This window comes from Triturus cristatus, chromosome 8, assembly GCF_964204655.1.
Source record: "Triturus cristatus chromosome 8, aTriCri1.1, whole genome shotgun sequence".
In the NCBI taxonomy this organism is placed as follows: domain Eukaryota; kingdom Metazoa; phylum Chordata; class Amphibia; order Caudata; family Salamandridae; genus Triturus; species Triturus cristatus.
The window spans coordinates 740,225,602-740,233,425 of record NC_140591.1 but is presented as its reverse complement, the minus strand read 5'-3'; the positions used below and the strand labels follow the sequence as shown (position 1 = coordinate 740,233,425).

The 7,824-nt window shown below is 42.4% G+C and overlaps 1 pseudogene; it reads right to left on the bottom strand.

Moving 5' to 3' along the window:
* Positions 1–242: 242 nt before the first annotated feature.
* The window catches only part of LOC146804997 (protein FAM234A-like), a 112,422-nt pseudogene continuing 104,840 nt past the window's right edge, over positions 243–7,824 (bottom strand).

Sequence of the window (7,824 nt, the reverse complement as noted above, 5' to 3'; positions counted from 1 at the left end):
AGTGCAAATATGCTTCCATTTTAAATAGTGTTTACAGTGCCTTTTTTATACAGCTAAACCATGCTCAAGATTTTTGACAAAAATAAAAACATTTACAACAGATCTTTAGAGTCTGTCCTGAGGCACTGCTTGATATCTTATTGATTACAGAGAGATGGAAATAAACAAGTATGGAAAGAAAGTTTACAGGCTTACAGTATTGTCACCTCATATAGATGTAAAAAATGCAATGTTTAGAACCATCATGCAATTTCACTGCTGTATCTCATTCTGAAGAACAAATCCCTGATGTCCTTCTCGCTGTACTCGTCGTCGCCACTCAGCCAGATGACTTTACCATTAGTGATGTCTTCCTTCAACTTCCGCTTAGTAAGAGACACTGGACCTGGTGCTTCAGATGCCAATGGGCCATTCAGCAGCATGTAGCAGGCATGACGACTTTGCTGAAATAAAACCGCATCAAAAGCTGTTATTTTTTCTGTGTTATTTCTCAACTCCAGGATAACCTTGGGGCATGAAGGATGGAACATATACAAATTCTGTTTCACTGGCAAATCTGTACTGTTGGTCTCCAATTGATAGTCTCCTCAGAACAAAAACGTGGACCTGTGATCTCCAGTTCGGAGTGTGGCTGGCTTTGGGCTCCCTGGTTTGTAACTGATTTCCAGTTCCCAGTGCACTGATCCTGAGGTGCTCTCAAGAATCATGACCTTTTTTCTGTTGACTTCAATTCCGACTTCCATCACTATATCCAACATATCTTTTTATAGTATCCTAATGTTGGCTCACTTAGGACAGTTGATGTGTTGACAGTCCACAGAGTAGGAAGGCTTTGGCCATCAAGTAATTCAGAAAAATCTGATTTTACCACAAGCAGATTTTCATAATACTATCCAGGCATCCTCACTACATACCAAATTTGTCCAGGACTAGAAACTGGTATTGGGATTCTTCCAGTGGTTATGTTGATCTTTTTTTCCCACTCATTGTCTTGCTTAAGCGTTACCGGGTTGTTCTTTTCTCCAGTTGTCATTGAATACAAGTTGTTTAAGGAGTATCCGTGAATGGAGTTCTCGTTGTAAAAGATGATGTAGGGAGACTGAAACTTGGTAACATGCATTAAATATCCAGCTGGTATGTCAAAGTTCACACTTGCCTAATTTTCATTAACCCAGTTTAAACCCTCACAGTGACTAAAATTGCTATTTTTACAGACTTTTTCTCCTACTCAGATGCTTCTATTTTTGACCAGATTTCAGGTGGAAAATAAATCTTAACACACGTATTTAAGTTCCAAAACTGCTAATTTACATCCATTAGTCATTTACAGTCAAAAGTTTAAACATTCAAATATCACCTTTACTGACCATCTGGAAAAAGTTCGACAGGTCCAAGGTCATCTTTTTTAATCAGAAAATTGATTTTTTGGACTGTACAAAAAATTCACCAAAATGTCAATTGAATCATGCCTGATGTTGAATAAACACTTTTTAAATCCTCTCAGAGACCAAAATTGCCATTTTTACTGACTTTTCCCCTACTTAGAAGATTCTATTTGATCAATTTTGGGCAGGGAATGACTCTAAACACACTTATTTTAGTTCCAACAGTGATAATTCAGATCCAACATTCCTTTACTATCAAAATATGAAACATTCAAAAATGACCTTTAGTGACCATCTGGAAAAGGTTCGACAGGTCCGGGGTCATTGTTCTTCATCAGAAAATAGATTTTTTGGACTGTACATATAATGATTCAAAATGTCAATTGGATCGTGCCTCATGATGAAAAACCCACTTTTAAATCCTCACAGTGAACAAAATTGCCATTTTTGGAGACTTTTACTCCTCTCAGAAGAATCTATTTTGACCAATTGGGGCAGGGAAATGACTCTAAACACACTTACTTTAGTTCCAAAATTGATAATTCACATCCATCAGTCATATACTGTTAAAAGATTAAACATTCAAAAATCACCATTACTTACCATCTGGAGAAGGTTCAACAGGTCCAGGGTCATCGTTTGCGATCAGAAAATGCATTTATTGGACTGTACAAAAAATGATTAAAAATGTCAATTGGATCATTCCTCCTGTTGAACAGCCACATTTTAAAATCTCACAGCAACCAAAATGTACATTATTACAGACATTTCCTCCTACTCAGAAGATTCTATTTTGGCCAATTTCAGACAGGTAAATGACTCTATAAACACACTTATCTTAGTTACAAAGTGATAATTCACATCCAACATTCTTTTACTGTCAATAGATTAAACATTAAAAAATCACCCTGGAAAAAGTTCGACAGGTCCGAGGTCATCGTTTTTCATCAGAAAATTGATTTTTTGGGCAGTCCGAAAAATAATTAAAAATATCAATTGTATCATGCATCATGTTGAATAACCCCTTTTTAAAACCTCACCGTGACCAAATTGCCATTTTTACAGACTTTTCCCTCTACTCAGAAGCTTCTATTTTGACAGATTTTGGGCAGGAAAATGAATCTACACACACTTGTTTTAGTTCCAAAAGTGCTAATTTACATCCAGTAGTCATTTACAGTCGAAATATTAAACATTCAAAAATCGCCATTACTGACCATCTGGAGAAAGTTCTACAGGTCCGGGGTCATAATTTTTCACCATAAAATGTATCTCTTGGACTGTACAGAAAATGCGCCAAAATGTCATTTGGATCATGCCTCATATTGAATAAATACTTTTTAAATCCTCTCAGAGACCAAAAATTGCCATTTTTGCAGACTTTTACTCTTACTCAGAAGATTCTATTTTGACCAATTTTGGGCAAGGTAATGATTCTAAACACACTTATTTTAGTTCCATAAGTGATAATTCACATCCAACATTATTTTACTATCAAAAGATGAAACATTCAAAAATCACCTTTACTGACCATCTGAAAAAAGTTCAACTGGTCAGAGGTCATCATTTTTCATTGGAAAATAGATTTTTGGGAATGTACAAAAAATTATTCAAAATGTCAATTGGGTCGTGCCTCATGATGAATAACCCATTTTTAAATCCTCACAGTGAACAAAATTGCCATTTTTGCAGACTTTTACCCCTCTCAGAAGATTCTATTTTGACCAATTGGGGCAGGGAAATTACTCTAAACACATTCATTTTAGTTCCAAAATTGATAATTCACATCCATCAGTCATTTACAATTAAAAGATTAAACATTCAAAAATCACCATTACTTACCATTTGGAGGATGTTCAACAGGTCCATGGTCATCGTTTGCCATCATAAAATGCATTTATTGGACTGTACAAAAAATGATTAAAAATGTCAATTAGATCATTCCTCCTGTCGAACAACCACATTTTAAAATCTCACAGCATCCAAAATTGACATTATTACAGACATTTCTCCTACTCTGAAGATTCTATTTTGGCTCATTTCTGACAGGCAAATGACTCTAAACACACTTATCTAAACATATGAAAATCACCATTACTGACCATCTGGGGAAAGTTGGAAAGGTCCGGGGTCATCGTTTTTCATCAGAAAATTGATTTTTTTGGACAGTACAAAAAATGATTCAAAATATCAATTGGATCGTGCACCATGTTGAATAACCCCTTTTAAAACCTCACAGTGACCAAAATTGCCATTGTTACAGACTTTTCCTCCTACTCAGAGGCTTGTATTTTGACATATTTTTGGCAGGAAAATCAACCTAAACACACTTGTTTTAGTTCCAAAACTGCTAATTTCCATTCAATAGTCATTTACAGTCAATATATTAAACATTCAACAATCGCTATTATTGACCATCTGGAGAAAGTTTGACAAGTCCGGGTCATCATATTTCATCAGAAAATGTATTTCTTGGACAGTAAAACAATGATTCAAAATGTCAATTGGATTGTGCCTCATTTTCGTTAACCCCTTTTTAATCCCTCACAGTGACTAAAATTGCTATTTTTACAGACTTTTCCTCCTACTCAGATACTTCTGTTTTTGACCAGATTTCGGGCTGAAAAGGAATCTAAACACACTTGTTTTAGTTCCAAAAGTGCTAATTTTACAGTCAAAAGACTAAACATTCAAAAATCACCTTTACTGACCATCTAGAAAAAGTTCGACAGGTCCGGGGTCATCATTTTTCATCAGAAAATTGATTTTATGGTCAGTACCAAAAATTATTCAAAATGTCATTCGGATCGTGCCTCATGTTGAATAACCCATTTTTAAAGCCTCACCATGACCAATTTGCCATTTTTACAGACTTTTCCTCCTACTTAGAAGCTTCTATTTTGACAGATTTCGGGCAGGAAAATGAATCTAAACACACTTGTTTTAGTTCCAAAAGTGCTAATTTACATCCATTAGTCATTTACAGTCAAAAGATTAAACATTCAAAAATGGCCATTACTTACCATCTGGAGAAAGTTCGACAGGTCCAGGGTCATCATTTTTCACCAGAAAATGTATTTCTTGGTGTTAGAACCGGCGGTCTCTAGTTGGCAGAGGTGTACACTTCGGACAAATAGGGACCAACCAACTCTAGTCAGGGAAAGGGGATTACACACTCAGATAACCCCTGCTACCCCCTTGGTAGCTTGGCAGAGCAGACAGGCTTATCTCAGAGGCAGTGTGTTAAGCATTTATGACCACATACAGTAATAAAGTGAATACACTACAGATGGACACGACACAGAAGTTATTATAAAAATAGTATTTTTATATAAGGCTTAGCACAAGACCAAATAACGACAAAAATATACCACAGTCTTAATAAATACGCTTTGGAAGGAAAAATAATAGTTCAAATAAGGTTTCTTCTTGGCAAATAGTTCTTTAGCAAAGTATTCTTCTGAGCACAGTTCTTTGGCAACAATGTAACCCCCACAGGAGTCACACGACGTCGAGTCTACAAGATTCCCAAGGTTCGGCGTTGACCGCGAGGAGCGCTACGTCGAGCCTGGAGTCGCAACAGACCCCACAAGTACAGTACCTTGAGAAACGAAGAAAACGAGGATCCACGGCGTCGAGATGTCGGCGTCGAGGTCGGCGTCGATCGTGCCTCGGAGTCGGGTCAATCCGCAGCGGTGTCGAGGGATGTCGGGCCGGAGCAGCGCTCACGGCGTCGAGAAGGGCGTCGAGTCGATGCGATCAGCAGCGGCGTCGGGACGGGTCGCTTGGAGGTGAAGCCGATACTCACTCCTCACTGGCGTTGATACCGGCGTCGAGACGGGGTCACTTGGAGCCGGGGCCGATACCCACTGCTCACTGGCGTTGCTGCTGGCGTCGAGACTGCAGATTTTCCCTTGTGTACTGGAAACAACACTTTCCAGCAATTCAGCAATTCAGTAGATGGTGAAGTCCTTTGGCCCTGTGACTTCAACAGGAGACTGGCACTCTTCCAGTCCTTGGAGATTTCCTAGCAAGTGTTCAGAGAGTACACACCAAGTTCCTCTCTCCTGGTTCCTTGGCAAAAATAAAGAAGCAGCTTTCAGGTTCCTCCACAGCAAAACAGCACTCTGGCAGAAAGGGGAGGCAAGTCCTTAGATCAGCAGGCTTCTTGTCCTTGGTACAGGGTTCCTTGTCAGAAGTGATCTGAGTTCTTGGTTCAGGGGTCCTTCTCTTATACCCCTTTTTCCCTTTGTTCCCTTTGTCCAAGCAGGGAGATTCCCACCATCTCAGGTTTGTTGTGGGTGTTGCCAGGCAGAGGCACCTGGCCTATTCACTGAGCAGGGCAGAGTCCTCAGCCGCCCAGCAGGAGGCGGAGCCAGTATTGTCACTGGCAGGAGCAGGGCTATCAGTCGCCCAGCAGGAGGTGGAGCCAGTATTGTGTCAGGCAGGGCAGGCTACTCTTCCCTCACTCTATGTGTAAACGCCCCATTCACCCCACACTGACTCATTCAGACCTCTGGAGCCACCCAGCCCCTGACACACACACCAAACCAGCAGAGACCGGTAGATAGTTGGACAAGAAAATAGCCACTTTCTAAAAGTGCTATTTTCAAACATAGAATTTAAAAACCATCCATCCTAAAGGGTGTGTTATTAAATTCTGAGTTCAGGGATACTAAACTCGACTTGCTACCATGCTCCCTGAGTCAGATAGATTATAATGGAGTTAATAATCAGTCTGCCCAGTCTGGCCTATTGGAGGCAGGTAGCCCTTCAATAGTGAAAAACGAAAATGGCTGTAATTCACTATTAGGTCATGCCACACACATCAGGGCATGACCTACCTTTTACCAACAATGCACCCTGCCCTAGGGCCTACCATAGAGGTGTCTGAAATGTGGCAAAGTGAAGGTTTAGAGACTGGCAAGTAGGTTTCCTTACCAAGTCGACATGGCAGTCAGGGACTGCACGCAGGCGCTGCGGTGGCAGGCCTGAGACACATTTTACACGCTGCTCCTGTGGGTGGCACAACCAGTGCTGCAAGCCCACCAGCAGCAGTTAACTTACACGCCCTCGGCACACGCAGTGCACTAGACTAGGGTCTGAACAGTAAGTCAACCAAGCCAATCATGGTAACACCAATCAATGTAACAATTTAACATAGGGAGCACTTGCACTGTGGCACTGATCAGCAGTGGCACAGTGCCCAAAGCAATAATCCAGCAAAAACATCGTAAACAGAGGAGGCAAACAGAAAAAAATGGAGGAGAGACTCATGCCAATGATGCCAGGTCTAACACGTGTCCCCTCCAGCTGAAATGTGGGGAGAACTACCCTTCACCCAGGGAGTCCTCATCACTAAGGCGGAAAAATCTGGACAGACCATCAGCATTGGCGTGATCCGTACCAGGGCGGTGTTCCACCGTAAAGTCCATCCCCTGTAGGGAAATGGACCACCTCAACAGCTTTGGGTTCTCACCCCTCATCTGCATTAACCATCTGAGGGGCCTGTGGTCTGTCTGAACCCGGAAGTGAGTCCCAAACAGGTAGGGTCTTAGCTTCTTCAGCGCCCAGACCACAGCAAATGCCTCACGCTCTATCGCACTCCACCTTTGTTCCCTGGGAAGTAACCTCCGGCTGATGAAGGCTACAGGTAAGTCTCGGCCCTCCTCATTCATCTGTGCTAGAACAGCCCCCACACCATGCTCTGAAGCGTCTGTCTGGACAATGAATTCTTTTGAAAAGTCGGGTGCCTGGAGGACCGGTGATGTACACATTGCAGTTTTCAGGGTGTCAAAGGCGTTCTGACAGGCGTCAGTCCAGATCACAAGTCTCGGCTGCTTCCTGGAAGTCAGCGAGGTCAAGGGGTGCACAATGTTGCCATACCCCTTGACAAACCTCCTGTAGTAACCCGTGAGACCCAAGAAGGCTCTCACCTGAGTCTGGGTTTTGGGCGGTTCCCAAGACAGGATGGTATCTATCTTGGGTTGCAGGGGGGCCACCTTGCCGCTCCCTACTTGGTGCCCCAAGTACACCACTGAACCCTGCCCAATCTGGCACTTACTAGCCTTGATTGTGAGGCCTGCTCTGCGCAGGGCCAACAACACTTCCTGGAGGTGGCGCAAGTGTTCCTCCCAGCTGGCGCTGAACACTGCTATATCGTCCAGGTAGGCGGCGCTGAAATCTTCCAGCCCGGCCAATACCTGGTTAACCAACCTCTGGAATGTGGCAGGGGCATTCTTCATCCCAAAGGGCATCACACGGAACTGGTAGTGCCCATCTGGTGTGGAGAATGCAGACCTCTCTTTTGCCCCATCAGTCAAGGCGATCTGCCAGTACCCAGACGTTAGATCAAACGTACTAAGGTACCGGGCAGCCCCCAACCGATCGATGAGCTCATCAGCTCTGGGGATGGGGTGCGCGTCAGTCTCGGTGACCG